Source organism: Mus caroli, unplaced genomic scaffold, assembly GCF_900094665.2.
Source record: "Mus caroli unplaced genomic scaffold, CAROLI_EIJ_v1.1 scaffold_18247_1, whole genome shotgun sequence".
In the NCBI taxonomy this organism is placed as follows: domain Eukaryota; kingdom Metazoa; phylum Chordata; class Mammalia; order Rodentia; family Muridae; genus Mus; species Mus caroli.
Window position 1 is genome coordinate 9518 of NW_018388567.1, and position 10858 is coordinate 20375.

The 10858-nt window shown below is 43.0% G+C and overlaps 1 pseudogene; it reads right to left on the reverse strand.

The window, feature by feature from the left end:
- Window positions 1-1726: 1726 nt before the first annotated feature.
- On the reverse strand, window positions 1727-1972 carry LOC110287686 (annotated as a pseudogene).
- Between the last annotated feature and the right edge of the window lie 8886 nt (window positions 1973-10858).

The following is a 10858-nucleotide window of genomic DNA, read 5'->3' on the forward strand; positions in this document are numbered from 1 at the left end:
CCCGAGTCTGTCTTGAAGCTAGGTCACCCAGTTGTAAAGATATGGGAAGGAATGCAGGAACTGGTTCTGACTATCTTGGCTGACTCATTGACCATCCCGCAGACTGGCGCCTCCTGCTCACCCCCCTTTCTATAGGGAGCATAGTTAAAAGCTGAAACATTAACCAGATACATTGTCAACTCAGATAAGCCTGCGGGATTTAGAATCCTTATATGTCCCGGCCTGCACATACTACTCTGCTGACTCATAATCATGTTGCTGACATTTAAATGGGCCAATCGTATGTAACCGCGCCAATTCTTCCTAGCCCCTAAACCCTACCCTATAAAAACCCCGAGTTTTTGAGTCTCAGGGTCGAATCCACTGTCTCCTGTGTGAGATACATTTCTACCCAGAGCTCTGCCATTAAACTACCTCGAGTTGTTACATCAAGGTGTTGTGTTCTGTTCCTGATTCTTGGGTGCACACCGAATGGGGAGTTGAGTGGGGGTTTCCCTACTAGGTTCTTTCAGTACCAAGTCGGTTCATACCATCTTTCAAGGGGACAGACAAGCATAGACAGCTAGATTCTCTACAATGCAGGCAGTGCTTTTAAAAATGGAAAACCAGTTCTTTTTGAAAATATGTTAAAGAAAACAACAGCTATAATTACAATGTAGCAGAGAGGATAGATGTTTCAAGAGACACTGAGGTGTGCTGTAGTCAATTTCAGCAGAGGAATATAGATTATTGCCATCTCCCCCTCCTTCCTTCTTATGGTGGGGGGAGTGGGAGTGATGCAATGTTTCTGTAAATATCTCAGGATGCCTCATAAGGCACTATGTAGCCAAGAGTGGCACTGGTTTCTCAATCCTCCTGCCTCAGGCTTCTCTGTGTGAGGTATAAGCTATCTCACTTGATTTGGAGCACTGACACGTTTAACAGATCTTCTAGGTTAGGTCTTTCCAAAGTTTTTCTCTTCTTTTCATTCACATCACAATTTTATCACAAAGAATTGGATTGGATGCCCACTTCTGGTGTGTCTGAAACCAGCTGCAGTATACTCACATACATAAAATAAATCGTTTTTTTAAATCTTGAATACATGCTATTAATTTCAATAAAACTTCCAATTTCTTCTTTTTAAAAAATAACAAAAAAATAAGATTAAAACAAAATTGTCACATCAGAGTTGGACAACACACTACAGCAATGTCAAGAAAAGGCACAGAAATCAGAGACCCAGTTGTCCACACACTCAGGCGTCCTAGAAGAGCATGAACTGAAAGCCATACTACATATGCAGAAGACCTGATGCAGACATGCGCAGTTCCTGTGCTTTTGACTCAGTCTCTTGTGAGTTCATATGAGTTTTGATACTGTTGATTTAGAGAACTTTGATTTTTCAGTGTTCTACATCCCATCTGCTTCTTCAGCTCTTTCCACCTCCTCTTTCACGGGGATTTCCAGAGACCAATGGGGTGATGAGAATTTAGTGAGGACATTCCACTTAGGGTGAGTGTTCTTTTTTTTCAACTACTCACAGGGCTATATTCAGTAATGGGGTGGCATTTTCCCTTTCCCAGGCTGCCTCTCATTGAGGGTTCCACCAAGCTCAGTGTCCTCCTGTCAGGGGGAAGGTGCTAGTGGCCAAGCACCTGGTTTGGAGAAGGACTTCATCCCTTTCTGGGAGTTGCTGATCTTTGAGGTCAGGAAGAAGGTGGGGAGGGACACAGGCCATCCACACTCAGAGCTCCATGATATCCCCAGCTGGGGATGCAGGGTAGTAGGGATTGGGGGTATCCCCCAGCCTCAGCAGCCTGAGGGATTCAGGAAACAGGCTCCCAGGATAGAACCAGAGTTGCAGCTCTGGGCAAGGGCTCCTGAGTGGTGGCAGGGCTTTGGGAAAAGTCACAGGGGGGCTGCAGTAGGGGTGGCCATTATGTGGGCTGAGTCAGGAGAAATGGGTAGCCATGTTCTCCTCAGACAGGAATTGCTTGTGCAAATGTGCCCTGGTTTACAATTTTAGATATTATTCAGATAATATATAGTTCAAATATATTACCATCACTGCAGGAAGTACAGGTGTGTGCAGGCAGAAATAGTGCTAGATGAACCTAGAGTTCTTCATCTTGATGGATATACAGCAGAGAGACTGTGTCTAATATTTGGTGTACCTTGAGCCTGCCTCCACAGTCACACTCTCCATCCAACATGGCTACACCTACTCCAATAAGATCACAATTCCTAACAGCACCATTCCCTATGGGCCTATTGGGGAAAATTTCATTCAAATTACCACAGTATATATGTGTGCACATTTATATCCTATATATACATGCATACAAAGACACACACTCTCACATATGTATTTTGATATGTACTAGCATCTAAATAAAGGGTCTGCAGGTTGAAAGAGACAGGGAATTATCATGAGCAAAGAACCCATAGCTGATAAAGCCTTGGAGTTATTGAGGAAGGTACTGTGTCATATTTGGAAGCCATACCTATTATATATTAGAGGCTGCAATGGGTATATTTCCAGGAACTGAATTTAAACTTAATGGCTAAGGTTATAAAGCTTTTCTTTTCAGAAGGGATGGGCAAGTTAGTTATGTAACTCAGTTTCTCTGCATCTTGGTAATTAGACTAATTCATTTCCACCTAGTATCCCACAGACTCAAGAACTAAGCTGTGAGACGTTTCATTTACTGCTTATACTCTTTCCTATGGTCTAGCAATTCAGAGAGAGATCACAACCTAAAGATCATGGTACTCTACAGAAGTGCACTATGAAGGTCCACTTTGACCTACAGAGTATTGGAGAGCCATGGCCTGGCAGTCCTGAACACCGAATGTCTCATGTGTTTGAGTTACCCAGGGGCTGAGGGATGATGAGGTTGACTGGCTCTAACTGTGGTCAAAGTTCCATTTTTACACATGGACTATCCATTGGTGTTTTTTTGTATTCTGTCAGAGGAGTTCTGATGTGTCCTGAGCATGTGTTCATTTTCTGAGATGAATGGTCACTATGTGACACATACTGACCTTTTGGGGTAGTTATGAGTTGTCCAACTTGGAAACTCTCATCTACCTTTGTCATGCACAAGAACGCCACAAAAAACCAATGACCTCTGGACAAGGAAAGGGAGCTCCTTTCTCAGCATGCTGCAAGGATGTCAATCTTGAACATTTTCAGGGATATTATTAGGAACACCTACATGGTATGAGAGACATGGGTAAGCCCTCTGTTTTATGAAAAGGCAAGCAGGAGTATTTTCAACAGTCAGCACCTTAGTAGATGCAAATCCTAGGTCCATCCAGAAACTTGATACCCAGATGTCACTGGATCAGTAAGCAAGAGGTCTCTAGGATGCAATAGGGAGGACATTAGCCAAAATACCCAGCAAAGTGGAGATAGTACCTGCAGAGACCATCTCCTTGGGCATGGCCCCCAGTTGAGGGATGGAGCCACCCACCCATCTCAAACATTTTATCCCAGAATTGTTCCTATATAAAGGAAATGCAGAGACAAAAGATGGAGCATAGACTGAACAAAATGCCATCAAGAGAATGTCATACCTAGGGATCCATCCCACCTACAGACACCATACCCAGACTCTTACTGGTACCAAGTTCTTGCTGACAGAGGAGTGATATAGCTGTGCCCTGAGAGGCTCTGCCAGCACCCGACCAATACAGATGCAGAGCCTCACAGCTAACCCTCGGACTAAACCCAGGGACCCCAATGGAAGAGATAGGGGAAGGACTTAAGGAGCTGAAGGACATTGTAATCCCATCGGAAAAACATTATCAACTAACCAGACCACCCAGAGGTCCCAGGAACTAAACCCAACCAAAGAGTACACATGGGGGGACCCATGGCTCCAGTTACATATGTAGCAGAGGATTGCTTTATCTGGCACCAATGGCATGGGAGGCCCTTGGTCATGTGGAGGCTAGAAACCCCAGTGTTAAGCTGACATTAGAGAAGTGAGGTGAGAATGGGGGGGGCGGGGGTCGGAGGGTAATACCCCATAGATGCAAAGGAGAGGTGGGTATGGGAGGAAACTAAGAAGGTGGATAACATTTGCAATACAAAGGTTGGAGAGAATGCTCAGTGATTAAGAGCACTGGTTGCTCTTCCTGAGGTCCTGAGTTCAAATCCCAGGAACCCCATGGTGGCTCACAACCATCTGTATTGGAATCTGATACTCTCTTCTGGTGTGTCTGAAAACAGCTACAGCATACTCATGTAAATAAAACAAATAAATCCCTAGAGCTAAAAAAAGAAATGTAAATAAATAAAAATAACAAATTAAAAACAGAAAATGGGGTATATTTACGCAATGGAGTATTACTCAGTAGTTTCAAAGAAGAATGACATCATGAAATTTTCAGACAAATGCATACACCTAGAAAAAATTCATCTTGAGTAGCAAAACCAAGACCAAAAAGATACATATGATATTTATTCATTTATATGCTGATATTAGCCATAAAGGAAATGATAATCAAGCTGCAATCTTTAGACCCTGAGAGGTTTGATTAGGCAGAGACCTAGAAAGGGCACATATGAATCTTAATTGAGGGGAAAATAAAATAGATTTTACATGTAAAGCAGGGGCAGGTGGGGATGGGAGCATATGGAGATGGGAGTTCATAGGGATGGGGTGTCATGAGAATAACTGGTGAAATCAGGATGAAAGAGATTGTGCCAAACCCTGGGAGAGAAGATTGGAATTTGGGGACATATGTTGTGGAAATGAGGTGCAGTGGAAACTTTCTGGAATTTATAAAGGTGATCCTAGGGAGGACTCTTAGAAATGGGAACTATGAAGACTCAATTGGCCATCTCTGGTAGGCAGGAATAGCTTCTAGTAGTGGGACTGCATTGCATTCAATTGAGTTGATGGCTGGAAGATCCCATGGAAATTCTCAAACAACCCAGGCTGCTGCCAAGAAAAAAAGGTATCCAAGGGGAGTTCCACCTTCTATGAGGAGAAGGCAATGGGGTAGGAGGAGGAGGAATATGTAAAGTTCTGACCAGGAGAAGAGGAAAGAGGGGGGGCCTCTGATAGAAATATAAAGTGAATAAAATAAATAATCTTTTGAAAAAAATTAAAGAGAATTGTGACTGGAACTTTCCAAAAGCCCAAGCCAGTTTGTTTTTCTCTCAGCCATCTGTCAAAGTGTTCTGAATGCCAATTCAAAGATGATTTTGGAATTCTACTGAAATATTTCAGACTTTTTGTTTGCAAATATTATCTATCCAACATCACAGAGAGATGGTCCAACAGGATGCCCTCAATTTCACTGTCTTCATGTAAGTGATAGGCTGTGACTTTGGGTCCATGGCCACTGCCCTTCTCAGGAGAACAAGTCTAGAGCCACAAAAGGGATGCATATTCACATGCCAAGGCTCTAGTAAGATATATTCTTTATCTGCTCAGGCAGGTTTCATGGCCAAAATGCAAAGTATCTAAGGTGGGCAGTGAATCAGGTTTATCTACCCACTGGGTGGCTTTCACAAAGAGATCCACCTATAGAGTCACCTGATATCATTAGCAATTTGGAGTGGTTGTGTGTAGTTGGTTGGTAGAACAGAAACATTTCAATGTCTACCACAGCATGTTCTTCTGATGCTATGTGCAGTCTCTGAGCTCTTCTAGAGCTCAGTCATGATATGGTAGTCATTCCTGAGAAGTGTAGGTGAAAGATGCACACCTCAGTCAGTGTCACCAATGCTGAGTGTGCACATCCCCATGTCAGGAATTATCTGGGTACATGTTTCAAGATATTGCCAGGCATCTACAAGAGAAGGATTATTTTACAATGCTGTGCTGTCCCTTGAACAGGCTCTAGGAGTCAGGAGGAGAAGCAGTTTCCCAACCACTTGTCTGGGTTGGACACTGCATTCCGTACACCATCTTGTTTAACACTTGCCTAGATGAGTCAGAATGCATAGATGGTGAAAATGATCCTCCACCACAGAACTTGTCTAACAGAGCCTGCAGATATGACAGGGGAAACCAGAGACAGTGAGAGATCTGGACTCTAGTGTAGACACTAAGACTACAAGGGAATACAGTGTTTGTGATCAACATATCTGAGTCATATATTTGAAACAGTGTACCAGACAATCTTGCTCTGTCCAAGAGAGCAAGTTACTGAGCATCTATGCGACTCAGATTTCTTCTCTGGGAGATGAATTTTACTGGCCAATATTTGGGTCAAGTGTGGCTAGCTTCTGGTTAAAAAGCTAGTGTTGACTGCACCTCTCCAGGTGTCTCCATCAGGCAGGCTATGTGGAAAGGAAGTTGCAGAGTCTTTGAGTGTGGCCCTATTAAGCTGACTTCTCTTTTCTCGGGTAACAGGGTAAATGCAGAAACATGATCCCTCCAGTGGCTGTAACACAAAATGTCCCTAATATGTTTTACTGGCCTCTTGGGCATCAATTCTGCACTGTGAAATTCACATACTTGGTGTCAACTGCACATGGTATAGCTTTCAGTGAAGTGTATGAGGAATGAAGAGCACCTTAGTGGACACTAACTAAGAAGCAGATCAGATATGGGCCAAGGAAAAATGACTAATACATCTTGGGTGGCTTCTTCAGCTACTTTGTGGGATCTCTCATAATCATGACTCCAAAATTTAATACAAATACAGTGACTGCACCCAGTGGCAGAATAAATGTCAGGACATGATTGTAAGTGAAGATCCTGAGCCTCTTTAAACCCTTCCTCCTTGAATAATTTCGTACAGAGAATAACTTACACTAAGTTATTTCAGGTTCCCTCTTTGTCCATTCCTTAATGGCACTCTTCTCTCTCTCTCTCTCTCTCTCTCTCTCTCTCTCTCTCTCTCTCTCACATATATATATATGCATATATATTTACATACATATATATCTTCTCTTCCCCTCGTCTCTCTCTCATCTACCATCCTTTTTTTATACTCTATAATTAGTCAATGACCCTTTCTGAAAAAGTGTGAGAGGCTTTCCTGGGCAGACAAAGTGTTCCTGACCAGTAGACCAGTGTGAAGTTAGGCAAAATTTCAAGAGCTTATCTTCTAAAATCACTGTTCTAGGCTAAGTAATCCCTATGAACCCTCCAAAGTGTGGCAGTATCTTTCCCTTCAGATTGGAGGTACCCTCCTGTTAGGAGACAGATATGGTTCTGAGAAAACTCTGCACACTGAGGCTCCTTAGCACACAGATTAAACTGAGCCAGAATGCATGAACTATGAGTTCTGTGTTGGGAGGGATACAGAACTAAATGCAGGCTGCAAACACAACAGTAGGGAGGGGACCTAGAGGAAGGAGGGGATGGAGCTGTTCTGTCCCATATAGGAAATCTGATGAGAATGAGAGAAATGAGTATTGCTGTGGTATTTCTCTACAGGCTTGGCCATAGATTTGACACATTCATGGGTAGATTGGACATGTTATTGGCTCAAAGTGCCATCTGAAACGATTCTGTGAGAGGCCAGGCCTGGGTCATGTTTCCTTGTTGACTGTGGTTCCCTGTGGAGCAACCCAGGTAGATGGTTTACCTCCTCCTGTGATGGACAGAGCTTTTATTCTGAATAAACATGCACACTGTACTCTGGATTTCCTGCAGGACTCTTCCTTCATTCTGCTCTCTCAGTCCACAGCAGGCAACCCCGTGATTCACAATATATAAAGCTTATCCCTTCAAAGAAGTAGGATATGTGAAAGGGACCTTGTAAGGCAGTAGTTTCCTGCCCTCCTAATTCCTCAAAACTTACTACAGATCCTGCTGCTTCCACAAACTCTGCTTCTCATCCTCTGCTGTCCATCTTGAGCTCAACTCCTTCATTTTACACAGAAGCAAGAAATTCTGGGGTACTGGCATTTGGAAATCCGATTTTTCAAATTTCATATCCATCAATGGCAAACATTTAATGTGTCTGTTTCAATGGAATAAGACAATGCCAAAAAGAAAACCTTCATGAAAAACTTATATGAAGCAGATACAGGAAATACCAGCCTCAATTATGAAATTTTGACATTTTCAGAAACAGATCAAGATGAATGGCCTATGTGTCACAAGCTTTCCACAAAGACACAAATGGGTTGTTTTCACTCATGTATAAGTTTGATGGTTAGGAGCCTGAACATCAATGACAAAGCTGTAAGGAAATGGAATAGGGCAGTGGTGTCCTTGAGATGTTCAAAAACATTTAGGGATTCAGAGAGTTCACTTCTCACATTACAGACCCGCCAGCGTGTGCTGCACACTGCTTTGGGTGTGTCAGAGCTGAGATTCTTGCATCCCTGGCTCCCCATTACCCAGCCAGGTTGAACAAGTTTCTGTGGTTTAAATAGCAATCCAAAGTAGTTTGAGAAACAGAAAAGCACTGTGGGACCCATGAAAGCCAGGCTAGAGTATGGATATCAGCAGATGGTTAGACCATATCTGGGTGTTGGATCAAGAGAACAGGATGCTCTTGTTTACCTTGGTGACCATGAAGTGAAAACTGCCTTCAACAATATAATACAGGCACCAGTTGTCTCAGTGACCCACCCTAGTCCTCATGTGTGACATCTTGGCTCAGATGAAAAAACTCCATCAATCAGACTGGCTAGCCACTTTAGATTGTCCTGGGTTTTCATGTTGAGGTCACATGACTTGTGCCTGGAATGCAGGTGAGGAATCCACTGAAAGCAGGCAACGTTATAGAGTCACACTCTATGGCTTATTTTCAAGGGTGTGTCACGTAGAGCAAACTGATATTTCTCCACAGAAGTATTCTAGATGAAATTCCCACCTTAAGCTATCCATTCCTATGAGAACATAGACTTTTTTTCTGAAGGTTAGATTTGAGGTTTGCTCCCAGTTCATAATACACCTTGGTTGGAATGGAGGGCAGTGCCTCCAATTCAATACTCTCCAAGCCAAATGATAAAAGCACAAAACTGGTATGATTCTACATTGAAAAATTAGAAGAATTTATTATTGCTGTTATCCCCTACTTAAATCAGGCAAGTACCTGTGTACAATCCTAGCATACAGGATACACTGGTGTTGAGTTTTAGAGCCACCTATTTTACATAAAGATTTCCAGAACAGAAAAAGAAAGCTATATAGTAAGTTCCTGTCTCAAAAAATATAAAAGTTCAGGACAGGAAATTTTCCTATCTCATTTAGAGAATCCAACAGGACCCCCATTCTTTCAACAGCTCTAGCTTCACTGGTGTGAACAGAAACACAAGCTGACCCTGTCTGAAGCCACAGAAGTCAAAATTGCTCTTGCACACTATGGTATGGAAAGAGCTTTTTGTTTTGTCCACACAGGACTCACCAGATGATCTGGATTCTAGAAAGTATTAACAGCCAAGATTCCAGTCATATTGCTGGGAAGAATATTGGGCCAATGCTGTCGATATGCCCAAGTACTCCATAAAAACCCAGGGACAGGTGGTCAGAATGGAAGCTGGCTGCCAAGTACAAAGGAGCAAATAGTTCCTGCCTTACATTTCTGCAGGCTCTCACTTTCCAATTGTTGTCAGTAAACAATCAACATTTTCCCTCTGTGTAGGGGATACTAGCATAAACCACTTTATGGGTACCTTTTTTCCACTATGCTAAGACCAGGTATCAGAGACTCATGATCTACAACAAATAGATACTTAGTATATTCAGCCTTACTTTCAAGTGCATGGTTCCCACAGATTAGGCCTCTGTGGAGCTCAGTTGCCATGTCAACCTAGTGATCTGCTTCTTACCTGGAATGTGTCTTGGAAAACACCTCACAAAACACATCACTAGAACTCCATATTCCACCTGTGGATGACATTTCCAACACCATGATCACCAATGGTTTTTCCTAAGCCTGAATTCCTGGTTGGCAATAGATACAATGAAGTAACATGGCTGCTGTCCTCCTAGAGACAATACCTGGCATCAGGCCTGGCAAGGTCTACTTAATTTTTCATAGTGGAGCAGAAAAATATTATAATAGATGAAAGAGGCTGTGAGGACAAAGACACAGGTACAATATGAATCAAATGATGGAGATGCCACACCTTCCATTTGTTGCCCAGAACAAGAGAGTGTATTTAATGAGGCATCCTCCCACTTTTCTACCTTGACAGTAACCATCAGAGCAGGGCCTCTACACATGGCTTGCCCTGTCCTGACTACTCACACTGTCTGCAGGGGACATTTGTTCCTGATCTTCCTTGTTCAAGACCCCTGCCCCAGTCCACACATTCATCCATTTCTCTTTAATCATTGACAGCAAGTATCTCAGCACACACTTGATTTTTCTCTCTACAGGGCCACTCATTTCCTCCTTTCCCTATCCCTTCCTCTTACTTCCATTTGTCTATTTCCCAGCTCCAATAGGTCTTTCAGGGTTTCTGCTCGTCTTCCAAAGGACCTTCACAAGATATCTTGGGTGTGATCAAGTGATTAATGGAGCAAAGCCTGAGACCTACAGACATGTCTGTTGTTTCCAGGGGTAGCTGTTTTAGATGCTGTGAAAGTCTTTTCTCACAAACGTGACAAAACTGGGGATCTTAAAGTTTTCTTCCGCCAATGCTGCATGTGACTACTTAGGGAAGTCAAGCAAGCAGTGCAGATATTCCAGTGAGCTGAAGGACTCTACACATGGTAGCTGAGACTCTATATTTGGAGGTAGAATGCTATGACCTGTAGCCCTTATATCTATTTACACAGCACATCTGATCTCTGCCTTGCATCCCTCTTGTTGCACAACACAATACACTTTCCCCTCAGAAGAAGCTGAAAGAATCATGAAGGGCGAGAAATCCGGCCTGAGTAGGGCCACAAGCCTCTTCCGGTCAGACCAGCACCGGGGTAGCTAGGGCGCAGGGTCGGCTGAC